This window comes from Monodelphis domestica, chromosome 4 (genome assembly GCF_027887165.1).
Source record: "Monodelphis domestica isolate mMonDom1 chromosome 4, mMonDom1.pri, whole genome shotgun sequence".
NCBI classification, from domain to species: Eukaryota; Metazoa; Chordata; class Mammalia; order Didelphimorphia; family Didelphidae; genus Monodelphis; species Monodelphis domestica.
The window spans coordinates 364,941,075-364,959,485 of NC_077230.1; positions in this window are offsets into that span (position 1 = coordinate 364,941,075).

Below are 18,411 nucleotides of genomic sequence, written 5' to 3' on the forward strand. Positions count from 1 at the left end.
GTACTTTGTACAGTCATGAGATCACATTTCAGGAGGCCAGGTCAATAAGCTAGAACATGTCCAGAGGAAGCCAAACAGGATGGGGAGGACTGGAAAGCATGCCATTGGAAGATGGCTGAGTTCAATATGGGGCCAGGGGCATGGCTATTTGGGGCTGAAGTTAGGGCTTGATTTGAGGCAGAGTCAGGGCTCAATCTGGAGCTAGGGTTAGAGTTAAGTCCAAGATTGGAATTAAAGCTCAGGCTAAGGTCAGAATTTAGGTGGGGACCAAGATTACATCTCATTCTAGGGTTAAAGTTACTATTCAGCCTAGGACTAGGATCAAGTTTTAATCTGGTTCCATCTATAGTTTAGCTATACTGGGCTTCCCTGTCCCAAATATCCCAACTCAAGATACATCTGAAAATCATGATGGCCAGAGGAGGGAATTACTGTCTTTCAAAATGAAGGACAATTTATAATCTTAGAGTTATCTGTGGCACTGAGAGATTAAATGACTCTCCCAGAGTCACACAGTCAGTATTGAGTTAGAGGCAAGACTTTAACCCATGTCTACCTTGTTTCAAGACAGGCTTTCTTTCCACTACTAACCAGCACATGGTTAGTATATGTAATATTCCTCACCCACAGACTTTGCAGTGAAGGGGGATATATGTATGTGATGCATTTTCTCAACTCTTCTCTAGAGTTAGGCTTTTTCACTATAGTTATGAAGCATTCAGTTTTGTTTTATCACAGAGTTTATATTTTCATCAGAGATTATCCTAGCCTCTTTTCTGGACTTAAATTCAGAATCACATTATAGGGAAAGGACTTAGAAATCAGGAAGGAAACTTCGAGATCAGACAGTTCAATCCCCTCTTTCTACAGGCAAGAAAACAGAAGGAAGGGAAGTAATATAGTCACTAGTTACCCAGGGAGTAACTAGTGACAGAACTGGGATTTGAAATTGGGTCCTCTGGCTTCAAATTCAGTACACAAAGAGCAATCCTTTCCTGGGGTTTGAAGGGATTAAGGGATGCTGAAAACTAGTACCATTTTCATCATAATTGTGGAGTCCTGGTCTTGATGAAAAACTTCCTTCCCATCCCCAAACTGAGGCCTCAGAGGGAAGTTTATTTTTACTTTAAAAACATATCCAGGTCACCTGTATCAAAAACCACTTGTGCAAACTACATCTCTGTTCAGGTCATGTCCCTCAATATTATTGTTCGGTCATATCCAACTCTTTGTGACCCCATTGGAGATTTTCTTGGCAGAGACACTGGAGTGGTTTGTCATTTCCCTTTCTAGCTCATTTGACAGACAAGGAAACTGAGGCAAATAGGGGTTAAGTGATTTGCCCAGTAAGTGTCTGAGGCTGGCTTTGAACTTAAACCTTCTTGACTTTATCCATGGTACCACCTAGCTGTCCCATATGCCTCTGAATGTTACAAATCTATAATATCACCTACCTATGCAAACTATATCTCTTTTCAGGTCATGTCCCTGAATGTTACATAGCCATAATATTACATACGTGTGCAAAAGATTGTTACTTCCTGCCTTCTGACTTTGAGCAAGTCATTTCTCTTCTTTGGAGATCAGTTTCTTCTCCTGTAAAATGAAGGAAAGCGGGCTAGATAATCTTCAGTTATCCTTTAGTTCTAAATCCTAGGATAATATTCCTGTCCACACTGTGTGTATATCACCCACATATTGCCATGCCATGTCCATGGCATACATGCATATCACATGATCTGCATACATGGTCCCCAACCCACCTGCAGCCCATACCTGTACATGACATGCACGTGCATATCTCCATTTGCGCTACAGCTCACTGTGTACCAATGCTCAGGTTACATGTGTGCATATGCTTCAGACTCGGGTATATTGTGCACACACATAATATGTAGCTGGCTCCTGATTAGTGCAAACCATGAATCCCAGGAAGGGGTTGTATTATTTGAATTCACATAATTGGAAGTTATCAATTTGAAATCATCGAATATGAGAATTGATTCCAGTTCAATGGAAATATGGAGTGTGAATTCAAATGATGCAACCACTTCATGGGATTCATTACTCTCATTAATCAAGTCCTGGCTGTACTAGCTGTTACAACATGCAATTGTAATAACAGATGTCAAATTTAGGTTACGAATGGACACACATGTGCATATTACATGCCATGGTGCATATTAAATAACTCTACATGTTACATTGCTGTATAACAAAGAGTAAACTGTGAGGGGAGTTCTTTTTCCCTCCATAGTGCCTAGGACAGTGCTTGGCACACAGGGTGTCAATAAAAACTTATTCATGGCTTCTCTGCTGGTGTCTCTTCCTTCTCTCTCTTTAATAAAATGTATTTAGTCCCTATCGCAGGCCTCAGAGGTTTTCTCCTGATAGGATGGTGGTAGTGGGAGGGGGATTTTGAAGACCAATTACCCTGGCTCCAGAGCAAGGCTGAATCTTGATGCTTCATCCTTTCCCTCATCACCTTCCTCCTCAACAACAGTCCTTTTCCTTTTAAAAACCCTTACCTTCTGTCTCAGAATCTCTACTGTATATTGGTTCCGAGGCAGAAGAGGGTTAAGGGCTGGGCAATGGGGGTTGAGTGACTTGCCCAGGGTCACACAGATAGGAAGTGTCTGAGTCCAGATTTGAATTCAGGACTCCTCATCTCTAGGCCTGGCTCTCAATCCACTGAGCCATCCAGATGCCCCCAACAATCTTTTTTCTCATCTTTTTCCCACTTCCCATCCCCCAAACCACAATGATGGGCACCACTGGCCATGGTGCTGAAAAGATAATTTTTTTTTTTTACATTTTGGTCCAGGACAGAGAGCCCCTGAATGCTGCCCTTCTCCTGAGACTAGGCTAATGACCCAAGAACTCTGGAGAAGGGAAGAAAGGAAGAAAAAAAGCTTCCCCACTGGCCAAGGTAGAGCTCTAAGCCTCTTCAGAGAGCAATTTCTAATGACTTTGGTCTGCAAAGTAGCGCTAGCTTCCAACACATCCAGGTTCTTGGCATTATCTGGGAGCCAAGGAAATAACAAGGCTATACAGAAATGTTTGATAAAGTGCAGAGTGGGGGCAACTAGGTGGTTCAGCAGATTGAGAGCCAGACTTAGAGATGGGAGGTCCTGGGTTCAAATATGACCTTAGAAACTTCCTAGTTGTATGACCCTGGGCAAGTCACTTAACCTCCATTGCCTAACCCTTACTACTCTTCTGCCTTGGAATAAATACAGAATATTGATTCTAAAATGGAAGGTGAGGGTTTAAAAAATAAGTTGGGAACATAACTATTTGCTGCCACTTGTTTTAAGGTGGTGGCCGGAGTTGAACGTTTAAGATTAAATCCCTGGGTTGTTGAATGCTTTCCTTCGCCTTTCCTTCCCTACTCATGGCTATTACTGAATAAAATTTAGTGGTTGGGAGCCTAGCAATCAGCTAATTAACATTAAATTAACTGTGAAATGCAACATAACTCCATTCCTTGGGAAAGGGACTCAAAACTCAAGTTGGACTTTAGTAGGGAAAACATTCCTAAGCTTCATTCAGCTACCTGTGGATGACAGCTTCTATGGGTTTTTCTGATTGGTGTTTTTCAAAAGTAACATTTTGGGGCATCTCCCATCCTTTCCTTCTCTCTACATCTACCTTCTTACTCCAAGAGAGGAGACTGGGAAATGAAAAGGCAGCCCAAGATTTAATATTAAACAAGAAAAGGATGTTCAGTCAACAAGTCAGTAAACAAGCATTTAAAAGCAAAAGGCTTGGAGTACCAGGCACTACTATGTGCTGAGAATGCCAAGAAAGGCAAAAGATAGTTCCTGCCCTCAAGTTGCTTACAGTCTATTAGGGACGCAATATGCTATATGGCTGATAATATCAGGGGAGTCGTTTTATGTGTGTGCCCTGGGGAGGAGGAACTTTTTTGGGGTGCCATGTGTTGGGAAACTTCTGTGGGGGTGCTCTGGGATAGGGAAGTCTCTGAATGTGTGTCTCTTGGGGTCATTTCATCATAGATCCAATAAAGAAACAGACTTTGGCCTTGTTCCAGAACCAGCTCTGTTCTCAATCTTGGAGTAGCAGGAACCCAAAAGGGGACATACCAATAGCTGTGTACTCACAGCTCCAGAGGATGGTGGCTCCAGATGTTATAGTGGGGAGGGCATGAGCTAGGAAGCTGGGCCCTCACATGAAGGCCCCTATGTGAATTAGAGACATAATGAATCTGACATGCATGGGAATGAATAACCCAGGGAAGGCATGCGGCTTTGTGAAAGTAAAGCCAGCGGTCAGAACTCTTCCCACCAGGGAGGTTAAAATCTTGTCCTATGGATCTGATGAGAATAATAGACTTCAAAAGTGGGGCCAAGGAGTCATCAATTCATTGTGGGATCTTTCCTCTTGGGGCTTTAGTTTCCTCTTCTGTAAAAGGAGGGGTTAATGGGGGCAACTAGGTGGTTCTGTATTGAAATCCAGGCCTAGAGATAAGGAGTCCTGGGTTCAAATGTGACCTCAGCCACTTCCTAGATGTGTGACCCTGGGCAAGTCACTTAACCCCCATTGCCTAGCCCTTACCGCTCTTCTGCCTTGGAGCCAATACAAAGTATTGATTCTAAGATGGAAGGTAAGGGTTTTTTTTTTAAAGGAGGGGTTAAATTAGGTGATCCCTGAGATTATTTTTCACTATAATGTTCTATGATCTAAGGTCCCTCCCAGCCCTGAAATTTTATTTATTTTTGTATTCTTTGGTTCCCTGAAGCTCTAACTTTCTATGTGTTAAGATTTTTTGCTGCACTGGCCTTTTATGTTCTAGGTGCCCTTCTCAATGGTGACATTCCATATTCCGAGGTCACCTCCAGCTCTGACATTTCATGTTCTAGAGTCACTTTTAGTGCTGATATTCTATATTTCAAGATCCCTGCCAATTCTATTCTGAGGTACCTTCCAGTTCTGAAATTCTAAGAATTCCCTAATTGTCCACACCCAAACCTTTTATTCTATGTCCCCTCAGAAATTTAAAATTGTTTATATTTGTAATTGCATGTATTGATATGTCATTCTACACAGGTAATCACATTGGTTTTTTTTTTTTACAAATATATTAGACTGGATGCCTGCAAATGTCAGGGACTCTATCTTCCTCTTAGACCAATGGACTTTGTCCCTCTTGTTCAAAGCCCTGACCCACAACTTCCCTGAAGAATGGGAATAAAGAGAATATCCTGTATTCTACAGGAGAACAATGACTAAGACAGGTCTAGTGCCTTATGTGTAGACTCCCAGATTGGAACTTTGTTCCTAACTCCTAATGCAGCTTAGTTTTGGTGACCTCTGGTTACTCAGATTTCTCTGCCATCAGGAGGACATCTAATTATTGAAGTTACAAGTAGCCTGGTGAGGAGTGCAGAAGAATCAATTATTCTTGGAGGAGCATGACCTGAAAGCTATTGTGGGAAGAGGCTGAGAAAGACAGTGTGGTGCAGTGGAAGAAACATTGGGCTAGGAGTAGGGACACCTGGGTACTAGTTCTGCTTCTGCTTTTCCCTAGTTGTGTCATCTTACACAAGCCTCTTCTCTCTTGGCTCCAGTTCCTTGTTTTGTAAAATGGGCAGGGAGCTGGATTAGAGAGTCCCTGAGATCTCTGTCAGCTCAAAAACATTCTAAGAGTTTAAAATCAGAAAGTACTGAGTGGGAACAGCCCATGATGGAGGGGAAGCAGCTATATTCAGCAGGTGCAGAGATCAAAGAGGCACTCCTTGGCTGGGTTCCAGACAGCCTGGGGGCCACTGCTATGACTGGATGCTTCAGATGCACGGGCAGCAACCTCCTTACAGGCAAAAAGCATGCACCTGCCCCTTCTTCCCTCCCTTTCCTGGGCCTCCCTATGTCTTTACTTGCACAGAAGAAGAAACAGATGTATCTGGCCTCAGGTACAAACATCTGGTTTGCAGGAGGACACATACTCCTTCAGGGATTCTCTTGAGACTAGTAGAAACCTAAGTAAAATACTACTGGCAGGAGGAAAGTCACACTAGGGACAGCCAGAGTGTTGTGTATGGATCTTCCCCTGGGCACAGATGTCATACTGAGGACAGACATGCCTCTGCTGACAGACTTCACTGGGGGATAGATGTCCCCCCTGCAGACAGATGTCAAACTGCATACAGAAGTCATCCTAAAGACAGATAACCTCTACCAGAGAGTTGTCACACTCTGGACAGATGTTCCCCTGTAGACAGATGTCATACCTTGTGGACATGCATTCCCTTGCAGATAGACGTCATACTACAGACAGATGTTTCCCTGTGGACAGATGTCACAATGTGGATGGACATCCTTCAGAAGATAGACATCACCAAGGGTAGATATTCCCTCTGCAGAAAGATGTCACACGACAAACAGAAGCTACCATGTGGACAGATGTTTCCCTGAAGATAGAAATCACACTGAAGAGAGTTTGCACCATTGATAGACCTCATTCTGTGGACAGATGCTGTTAGACATATGCTACTCTGCAAATGGACATCACTGTGAACAGATGTGGGATGGCAGATGGAAGACTGCAGTCATTCTGTGCTGTGGGATTGGGTTGGACTCAATGGCCTTGCTCTATACCCTGGTAGCTGGTCACTCTGACTTTATGAAGATTAAGGACTGAGATGCCCAAGAATAGACTCCTCTGTGTTATGAGTTTGCTCAGTCCCAACCTCAAAGGCTAAGAGGTCCATGAGCACTTATTCATCAATATACTATGTGAGTCAAGTGATTTCCTCATGGGCATATTGGGGACTCCACAAGGCACTCTGTCTTATACTTTCTTTCCCTGGCAAAATGGAAAGAGCCCTGGACCTGGGAATAGGAATCCTGCATTTGAGCTTGGGTTCTATTTATTAATTGTATGACCCTGGGCAGGCCACTTCCTCTGTCTCAGTTCTCTCATGTTTTAACTGGAGATATCAACATTTGCTGGGCAGCTAGGTAGTATGGTGGATAGAGTGCTGGACCTGGAATCAGGAAGACTCATCTTCTTGAGTTCAAATTTGGCCTCAGAAACTTACTAGCTATGTGACCCTGGGCTCTCTTAGCTCTATTTGCCTGTTTCTTCAACTAGAAAATGAATCGGAAAAGGAAATGGCAAACCACTCCAGCAACTTTGCCAAGAAAACCCCAAATAGGATTATAAAACATTGGAATGAACAAAATCAGTATTTGTAGAATCCACTTCAGAGATATGCTGAGAGGAAGATACTTTGCAAACTGCTAGAAATGAACTTCACCTACTTCAAGGATATGTGATTTTATTAAGGTAGGAGCTTAAGATATTGCCATGGCTCATGACCCCTTCATGCCATAGTCAATGGCCTTTGCTGCTGAGTCCCTTTGCATGTAGCCAGGCTGATCCTTAGCATAGGGCATATATTTCTTCAATTCTAGTTAACAGTGATAAGGTAGCCAGAAGAGTTATCTTCCTGTCAGATTTCATTAACAGAGATTTGGAATCCAGAATAAGGGGTGATGGTCTTGCTGCTCAGACCATGTTTGTACTATTGCTCTCTGTTCTGGCCATCACATTTTAAGAAGGCCCTTGAGAAACTGAAGTGTATCTTATGTATGAAGGTCCTTTCCAGCTAGCCCTAACAATCTATGTTCAAGGTTCTAAGATCTCATCTAATGATAAAATTTCATGTTTAGTACTATAAGATCTCTTTTAGTTAAGAATTCTATGTTCTAAGTTATCTGATGTTCTATGTATATTCTACGTTCTATGAGTCCTCCCTGTTTTTTAGCATTTTACAAATGTCTTAGGAAGCAGGGAGTAGAGGAAAGTCAAGACTTGAGTTTAAGGCATACTGAGATTGAGGCTAAATTTTCTATTTGACCACAGTCCAATTTCCTTTTAGCTCATAACCATGGTTCTCTCTGGCTTAGTTCTATCTAAGTAAGATGGTGACCATGCCATGAGTACTGATTGAAAGGCCTGGGGTTGTTAGCCTGGAGAAGAGATGTAATAGCTACCTATCTTCAGATATTTGATCAGACGTGGGATAGAGGTGTTCTGCTTTGCTCCAAGGAGCAGAACTAGAAATAGAAGGGGGAAAATTATGGGCAAACAGGTTTTGGTCTGATTTATGGAAAAACTTTTTAACAACAAGAGCTTTTCCAAAGTGAAATGAGATACCTTAAGAAGTGGTGAGTTTATTACATCAAAGGAGTTCTAGGAGATTAGGTGGCTGTTTTTTGGAGAATTTGTGGTGGTGGCTTCTTCCTCAGGTACTGCTTAGATTTGATGGCTTCTGAAGTTGCTTCTAACTCTAAAATTCAGTCCAGATTTTGTGGTACACTGGCCATATAATAAATCAATTGGTCAATTATTCAAGCAAGTGGTTTATTAAGTGCTTACTATGTGCTAGGCACTGGGAATCCAAAGAGAAAAATGAAACAATTCCTGCCCTCAAGAAACTTATAGTCTATCAAATGTAGTGATAAGGTGAGGCAGCACATGGATAGCTCAAGTGTTACATGAAATCCTAAAAGAATTAGAGAGCATTCTTCAGTAAATTGGGTCTATTCTGTATGGATGGTTTCTCTTTTGTTCTGGGTGCCATATTTTTGTAAGGATAAATTGGACAGTATCTAGAGGAGAAGAGTCAGATGTCAAAGAGCCTTGAGGTCATGACATGAAGATATGTCGAAGGAACTGGGGACATTCAACTTGGAGAAGAGAGAACTTCTGATGTACATAATAGCTATGCACATAGTAGGTGTTTAATAAATTTTGAATTGCACAGAATTTAATTGATCTATTTAGAAGGGCTATGGTATGGAAAAACTGTTGAATATACTCTGCTTGGTTCCAGAAGGAAGAAGTGGATGTCAAAGAGGCAAAGTTAGGATTGAAAACAGGGAAAATTTCCTAATGAGTAAGCTTGTCCCAAAGTGAAATGGTCTACTCAGGGGGTAGTGAGTCTCTCTTACTGGAGGCCTTCAAGAAGAGGCTGGATGAGTTCTTGTCAGGTTTTTGGCAGGGGAATCCTTGGGCAGATGTGGGTTAAAGTCAGTGGAATTTGGAGTCTCTTCTTACTCTAAAATTCTGTGATTTTTAAGGTCTCTAAGAAAACACAGACATGAATCCTATAGGATATAAAGGTGTGGAGAGGTTGGATGGACACATCCCAGATGAGCAGATGAGTAGCTGCTCAAGTTTGGAAATATATGTCACTATTCTGGGGACACAAAGAAAAAAATGACACAAGGAACCACTGCTCAGAGACAAAGGACCCCTCGAAGCTCATCAGCTTGAACTCCTCCCCCACTCATATCCACCCAATCCCTCTAGGATGAAGGAGACACTGATGAGTCATGTAAATTATTCATCCTGGCCAGAAACAAAAGTGGAGATGTCATTTTATTTCATTCATTAAGGCTACAGGAACCCAGCCCAGAGAGCCTCAGCTGACATCAGACCATATCTTCCAGAGCCCTTGTAGAGAACTACAGGTTTAAGTGATTCTCCCTAGGGCTTTTCTCCAGACTGCTCTCCTTTGGAAGTGCCTCAGGATGGCCTTAGGAGTGGAGAGTTCCTCCCCATTATTTTTGGCACTATTTGAAACTTGAACATTGATTGATAACCAGAATTCAGGAGACCATTCAGACCACTGTCAGTGTGACCTTAAACAGGTGCCTTCCCTTCTCTGGCCATTGCTTTTTTCCTTTGTAAAATGAGTTTGGATTGAGGATGCTCTAACAGTCTATGACTGGTTTGGGGCTTTTATGTGAGTGAATCCTAAGGAGTCCCTGGGATGACATCTCTGCTCCTTCATTGGCAGACTATTTGTATTTCTATATAAATATAGACACACAGATACATATATGAATGTGCCTATATACATGTAAATATATGTTTATATAAAACATAAAAATCTATAATATTAGAATTAACACTGGAGTGGAAGTCAGGAGACCCCAGGTTTGCTGCTAATTTTCTGTGTAACCTTTGGCAAGTCACTTCCCTTTTTCTGGATCTCAGATTTCTTGTCAGTAAAAGAAATGATTTTGATGAGATCATCTCTGAAGTACCATCTAGTTCTGACAATCTATGCTCATAGTATTCTTCTAGTTCTGACATTCTCTCTTCTAAGGTCCCCCCTATCTCAGACATTCTATGTTCTAAGGGCCTTTGTGTTTTGACAGGTCTATGTTCTGTGTTCTATGTGTCTCTCAGTTCTGATGTTCTGTGAGTGCCTTTGCTGACTCTCAGTGTGAGAGGTGACAGTTGGGGCATGCTATTTTTCATTACTAAATAAGTACAGTTATCCCCTAAATCAGATGTGACTTGCACCACAACATGGGTAATTAAATTAAATATTGATGTGTGGGGGCTGGAGGGAGAGGCTGAGTAACAGGATTGCCATTTCTAATGAACATCCTGCTGCAATGGTCCCACTAGGGCTGTAAGCTACCCCTCCAAATGGCAATACCAGTAGCTAGCATTGAATGAGCCTGATTCATAGACCCCTTCCTGTCCTACCAGACACCTTCTTCTCCTGTTGAGGAGGGAGGCTCCTTTTTCTATTGGATTGATGGCTTGGTAAGTTGCTGGAGGTGGCAATAGTGGCTTTTGCATAAGAAGTCAAGTGCAACTATGGGCAAATTCCCAGGAGGCCCTAGCATCCTCCTCACCCACTGCCCATGGTGATGCTGGTAGGAGAGGAATCCCTGTCTTGTCCCCAAATGCAGTGCTGACTAAAGCAGAACTCAGCACCTTGGAACTTAGAATGTTTGAGGTGGAAGTACCCTTAGAACAGAGATTGTGAGAGATGGAAGGTCTGTTAGACTATAAAATGTGAGTGCTAGGAAAGATTTTAAACCATAAAATGGTAGAGCTAGGAGAGACCTTAGATTACACAATATCAGAGTTGGGAGAGGCCTTAGATCAGAGAATATTATAGTAGGAAGGGGTGTTAGCATATAGAATGTTAGACTCAGGATGACTCTAAGAACATATAATGTCAGATGTCAAGAAACTTTTGATTACAAAATGTTAGATCCAGGAAGAGCCTTAGAACATAGACTGCTCGATGTAGAAGGGTTCTTAGATTATATATACTGTTTAATGGCCAATGCAGAAATTTATTTTGCATTATTACAGATTTGTAATTTTTTCTTTTAATTTTCTCAATGGATGAAATAGAGGGTGGAGGAAGACAGAGAATTTGGACCCCTCAAAAAAAAAAGAATAAAAAAGGCTCCGTACTTTTAAAAAAATATAATTTTAAAAAAGAATATAGACTTCAAACCCAAAGGGATTTTATAGGCCATAAAATGTTACAGATTGAAGGGTCTTTAAAACAGAGAAAGTGTTTTGTAAAAACTTGAAGCAATATATAAATATTAGCTATTATTATTATCATGTAATGCCATACTAGAGAATATTAGGGTGAGAAGAGATTTTGAAGATCATGTGATAATGTGCCTCATTTTACAGACAAGGAAACTGAGGTCTAGAGAGAGAAAGTGATTTACCCAAGGTCACAAAGAGAATTAGTGTAGTGGCTGGGTGGGGACTAAAGTAAAACATTTCTGATTCCCAGTATACAGGATCTCCCCCCACCCCTTTTTTAATACTAAGGCTACTCCAGTTCCAAGGCAAGGACACTGGGAAAAAGACCAGAGAAGCAGAGAGACTAGGAACCATCAGAAAGAAAGTGAGGGGGGAAAAAGAAAGAGGTGAAAAAGATAACAGACAAGAAAGGAGGGAGAGTATTCTGTTCATCATGGGGCAGGAGGTAGTCCCTATCTCCTTTACCTAGTAGCCTTCAGCCCTAGTAGCTGGGTTCCTACAGTTCTAGAAAACCACTGCCCTGAGTTCTCAGAACAGCTTTGGAGTGTTTCCTGGGTGCAGGCTTTGCCCAGGTCTCTGGAACCAACCTGGGCCACTCTCAGGAAAAGATTCCAGAGAGAAGGGGCAGCTTAGCTCAGTTCTCTTCTCCTGCTCCCTTTCCTCCTTTCCTTTTGGCAGCAGGTCCCAGCCCCTCTACTTTTTTCTCCCCCCTTTTGGGCCTTCCTTTACTGCCTTTACTGTCAGTCTCCTTTCCCGAACCCCCAACCCCTTCACTGAACTCGGGGATTTACATGGTGGTGGCTGCGGCACTGCTCTGCCGGGGGCTGGGATGTTGGGAATGACAGAGGCAGAGAGTGGGGCCACCTGGAGAGGAGAAGAAGAATTGTGATAAGGGAGGGATACTGGAGGGGAAAGAAGGGTGGACAGAGGTGGAGCGGGGGATGGTGTTGGAAAGGAAATGGAGGAGGGAAGGGCGGAGCTGGAATGGGAAGAAATAGGGAGAGAAGGATAAATGCATGGGTGAGGGAGGCGGGGAGCAGAGAGGAGAGGGGAAAGGGAAGGAGTGGACAGGAAAAAGAGGCTTGGAGGGCCGGAGGGAAGAGCTGAAACTGAAAGGGGGACAGGGACCTAGAGAGGGAGCTTACAGAAATGGAGCAAGGAGGGGAGTAGAAGGCAATGGCAGGGAGGGATCTGGTCCTGTACTCCAAGGAGCTCCGGAGGGGGTGGCTGAGTGAGGCTCTGAGGGGGCAGAGGTCCCAAGGGCTCCGTGCCTACAAAACCCCGCCCTCCTCCTGTCTGCTGAGGCTCTATCCCTCCCCTTCCAAACACTGCTCCATCTCCCGCTTATAGCCCACTCCCCTATCGGGAGGAGGAGTGGTGAGGCTTGCTGCTAGTGCTGCCCATCCTGAGGTGGGGGGTCTCGGAAGGAGACCCTCTCCTTACAAATGGCTGCATGATAATGCGCCCCCCTTAATGTATGGAGCCGCTCGGGCCGCCACAGACCCCTCTTCATCTGGAAATGCTTTTTAATTAATTCCATTCATTAATACTGCTTGTCATGGCTAAACTCCTGAGACTTCACAAAAACTTGGCTTCAGCAGTTGTCAACACATTTCGGCGAAACATATGTTTTTGAAATGCTTTCTGATAACACTGCGGTTTCTCATATGCAGAGTGCACTACTTAGGGTATTAAATGGAGAAGTAGATTCATGGCCCGCCCAGGGTGGAGGGACCTGAGGCATGGGGGCTGGGGCTGAGAAGGGGGTGGGCTCCCATCCATCCCGTCCCTTCCCCTCGCCTGGAGGACCCCGGCTCCAGTTTCTGACTGGCTGCTGGTGGAGTAGGATTCTGGCTGGTCCTAGGGCTTGGGTCACCACAGGGCCCCCAGTTTAGAAAGAGGAAGGCTCCTTCCTTTCTCTCCCTTCAGGGTTCCTAATAAACAGCATTTCAATCATAAGACCAGCACTCCTTTCCATGAACTTTCGGCATCCATCATCTCATTGGATCCCCCCAGTCATCACGTGAGGTAGTTATTACAGGTAATATTATAGGTCACACAGAGAAGGAACCTGGGGCTCAGATTGGCTCAGAGACTTGCCTATGAGGGGAGCTTCAGATGTGGGAATTGAACCCAGATCTTGGGTTCTTCAGGTCCAGCCATCTACAAGCTTTGTGATTTACATGCCTGGAGGAAGAGTGATCAAACTCTGTCCACTGGTTTGGAGCTCAGCTCCTTCATGTCTTGATGCCCTTTATAAGCTGCTCTGACCTAAATACTTAATCATCTGGTGGTTTTTGGCCAGGAACCACAGCTAACTTAGCCAGGCTGCTTTTCACTGAAGACTTCACACTTTGGCAGAACATCCCAGAGCTTTTACTCTCCTAGTCTTGCCTCCAGAGCCTAGGATCATCAGAAGATAATGTTAGTGAATAGAAAATAGTACTGCCACATTTCCATAGCTCTTTATCGATAAGAAATGCTCTATTTAGCTTTTCACATTTCACATTTCAAGTGGTTTCTCTGATGTTTTTTTTCAAGAAGGCACTGCAAATACCATCCTCATTTTGAAAAATGAAAAAAACTCAGAAAAAGCTCAGAAAGGTAAAGTGACTTGTTTGAGGTTGCCCAGCTAGTAAGTGGTGGTGGAGGAACTCAAACTCAGCTCTTCCACTCCAAATTCAGTGCTCTTTCTTGGACAGCATAAATAAAGCCTGTGCTCATTTCCCCTGAACAACAGCTGTCTGGCCTGCTTTAATCTACAGATGGGTCTTTATCCCTTGGGGAGGTCAGAAACAAATGAAATTAAAAGCTCCTTCCTCCAAGAGGTTTGCTGCTTCTTTCCTTCTTAGTTTAGTTAAATTCAACACTTTTTAAAAGGGCTTTGTCCAAGGTACTGTCCTTGGTGCTGGGGATAGAAGATTAAAAAAAAAATTTAATCCCTGCTCTCAAAGAGTTAATATTCTAGTGGGAGGTAGTGGAAAGTATATGCACATAGGTAATTATCAATCCTATAAGAGAGGCTATCTGATGGAAGCAAAAGAAAAACAGACATACTGTACTAGGAAAATATGAGAGGAGATCATTATTTTCAGCTAAAGGAGGAGGAGGTCCCTGAGCTGAGTCTCCGAAGGAAGAGAAGAATTTTGAAAGATGGAGAAAAGGAAGGAGTTTGGGTTTGGGGGATAGTCTGTGCAAAGGCAAGGAGGTAGGAGATAGTAACATGAAATGAGTGACCAAGGAGTACTGCTGGAATGTCATTCATAGAAACAAAGTTGGCTAAAGAAATTTGAAGAGCTTACTTTCAGCTGGGAGGAATGGAGAAGTTCATGGAAGAATTAGTTCCTGAACTGGGCCTTTGCAGCAAGGCAAGGGCTGAAACATGCAGAATGGGTAGGGGTAGGGGAAAGGAAGGATTCTGAGTATGGGGGTATGGAGAGTGCATGAAAGTAGCATATGCCACGTTGAATTCATAGAATAGGTAATGGTTCAGTTTGGTTGGCACAGTGTGGGAAAATAGCTTGAAATCATATTGGGGATGGCCTTAAAGGTCAGGCCAAAGAGTTTACCTCTTAACCTAGAGGCAGTTGGAGGCCACCAAAAGTCTCTGGGTAAGGGAATGATATGGTTCTGTTGTATCTCTGAAGGATTATCTTGGCAGTCATTATGGAAGATAGATTGGCAAGGAGAATGGTTAGAGGTAGGGTGGTAAATGTTTAACAACCAGGCTTGGAGGGGTTACACCCAAATACTTTCACATTTAATCTTCAAGATGAACATTTTCTTAGGTCTAGACAATCAACAAAACAATAAATCAAGTCCTGATTTGTAGGGATTATTTGGTTTTTAAATGGTCATTAACAAATTTAACAAGATGGTTAGATCTGGCTCCAGCACACTCTTAAGGCAGGGAGAAATTACAATGAGCCAGAAAGTTGATGGGCCAGGCTGCTGGCCTTGGTTATGGAGTGAATGGAATGGAGATGTGAAAGAGCCATCAACAGGACTTGGATATTGGGGATAAAGGATAGGAAGAGTCAGTTATGACTCTAAAATTAAGAACTTGGTGACTGGGAAGATGGTGGTGCCATTAACCAAAAGAGAAGTTGGGAGAAGGGATGATTCACATATGAGTCAAATTTTGATTCACATTTACCAAATATTGGCAAATATTCTCCTCAGTCCACCAGAGACATGTGTTTAGATTTTTTAAAAGCTTTATTAGGGAATGAAGGGAAAAGGTAGAGTAAGACAAATAAATATGGAGGAACAGAGAACTGTTTGGTTTATTGCTTAACAATAAGTGCCTGGTACAAAGTAGATGCTTAATGAGTATAGATTGATTTACTCTGTAAACACAATGACCCTGGTCATTTCACTCTCTTGTTCAAAGAACAAAACAATCTTCAATGGCTCTCTGCTGCCTCCAAGTTAAAATATTTATTTCTTAGCCTGCCATTCAAGGTCCTCCACAATCTGGCTTCAACCTATCATTCCAGTTTGGCCTTATAGTCCAGACACCTTTTGTTTGCTATATTATATTGCACTTTCATGTGAGTTAGTTGTATCTCCAGTAGAAGGTAAGTTCCCTGAGAGCAGAGACTGTGTTACCTTTCATATATGTATCCCCAACACTGAAGTAACTGAAGGTTCTGAAATATAGCAAGTGCTTAATCAATGTTGAAATGAATTGAATCTGCCAATGGGAGCCTCACCATTAGTACCCCCTTCATGCATGCACACTTGTATGCCTCCCTGGCCAAAGTTTGGCTTCATATCCTCTCTACATGTAGATAGGGCTAGTTCTTTCCATAAGTGAAGTTCAGCAATATCACATCTCATCAGCCACTCAAGCTGGAATCTTTTGGGCCCTAGAGGCACCCTTCCTGTGATTCTCAGGTCAAGCTGGAGAACATTTTTGCCTTCAAAACTCTTCCTCTCTCTTCCTTCTTTTGGCCAAGCCAGACACAGCAGTCCTTTAGATCCTTGAAGGTAGTGATCATGTCCCTTTAAGTCTTTTAAAATCTTCAGTTTTGTCTTTTTAGGAGATCATTCCCCAATAAGAGAAGAAGTTGTGAGACTTGTGGCCAAGGTGGAGGTTGGGAGTGGGAGGGCAGAGATGCTGAAGACTGGGAAGGCACAATTAGTCTAAGAGTACCAGGAGGCAAGGCAAGTAGGCTGGCCTTGGTACCTGGGAGAGTTGAATTCATATTCAAGATCCAACACTTACCAGTTGTTTGGCCTTGGGCAAACCCCTTGCCATCCCATTCAAGACAATATTGTGCAATGGAAGAGCGGCTGGAGTCAAAGGTTTTGGGTTCAAATCCTAGCTATACCATTTGTTTCCTATATGACCTTGGGCAAATGACATATCTTTAGGCCTTGGTTTCCTCCTTTGCAAAAGGAAGGGGATGTATTTTGTGGCTAAAGTCCTTTCAAACTCTAAATCTGTGATCTTGGCCTCAGTTTCCTCATCTGGAAAAATAATTCTCATTTCTATAGAGCTCTAAGTTTGACAAAGCACTTCTTTCTCCCATGGGAGGTAGGTAATACGAGTATGTCTCTCCATTTGGTAACCTCTTTGTAAAACCTCAGACAGACAAAGTAATTTGCCCTGGGTCTAGCAAGTGTCACCATCAGGATTCAAATTCAGATCTCTTGTATGTCAATCTGTATAATGCTGCTTTTCCTTTTGGGGGAGTACTTTTTGTTTTTACCATACATTAATGTTTGTTTAATTTAATTTTTAGTAGAAATAAAATTTATTTTTGTTTTTGAAGATTTAATTTAGTTAAAAATTGAAACAAACATCCATTTCCTCTGTTTCCTACCTCTCAACCTCCTACTAGAAAAAAACCAAACCAAAACAATACCCTCCTAACAAATATGCATAGTCAAGCAAAGAAAATTCCCTCATTGACCATGTCCAAAAAATATATGTCTCATTCTGTCTAATGATCATTGTACTATTCTACAGATTTGTATTCTTCCTTCCCTGGGTTGTTGGGCACAAGGCACTTTGTAAACTTTAAAGGACTCACTCTAGAAATGGGAGCTATTATTATGCTTTCATTAAGGCAGGGCCATGCTTGCAGGCTCAGGAGCCTGGCCACAGCACTGCTTCCTAATTCTTGAGGCAAATCGGATAGGTCTTGGAGGAGACCAATCCACACTGGCTAGAGGTCCATTCGATGTCCCAGGTCTCTCTCCTCACTGGAAGATCAGGGAGAGAATCATGGGCCATTGATATTGACAGCCCACTGAAGAAGATCTATGGCCATCACTCATGGAATATGTTGTGTGAGAGAGGGGATTTTTTGCTTTCAACAAACCCTTGGTCTAAGCAAAATCAGGAACCTGAAAAGAAAGGGTCTTCAAAGATCTTCAATAAACACCTTCCCTCCTCCATCAGCCTTTCAAAAGACCTCCTTCTTGAGTGAGTGCCCCTCACAGTCACCTGGTCTTTGTTGGAACACTTACAATGACAGGAAGCTCATTACATTCCCAACCTATTTGGGCAGCTCTAATTACTGAGGCAGTTAGGTGGTATGGTAGATAGAGCTCTGGGCTTGGAGTTTGGAAGATGCGATTTTAATTCTCACCTTAGACAATAGATGTCTGACCCTGGGCAAGTCAACTAATTTCAGCCTTAGTTTCTTCATCTGTAAAATGGGGTTAATAATAATACTTACCTCACAGGTCATCGTGAAAATCATCTGAGATAATACTTAAAGTACTATATAAAAATTCTAGCTATTATTATCATTTGTAGTAAGTTCACTGTTGTAATAGAGGGTTAGTCTGATGGTAAAGAGAGAGGGGGAGAAAGAGTAGAGACCTCCCCTCTTAAAGCAGGGTTCAGGGGAGAGAGCTGCTGTTTAACTTGGCCAAGGGAAAGGAGAGGGGGAGTGAGTAGTTCCCCTGTTCAGCCTCCCCTCAGCTATGACTGCTCAACCCAGATTGCCTCTTGACTTCCCTCTACTACTAATGTCTTTCCTCAGAGAGAGAGAGAGAGTTACTCTCCCCATCAACTGGAACTGTTTCCCACTCATACTAGAGTCAGTTGG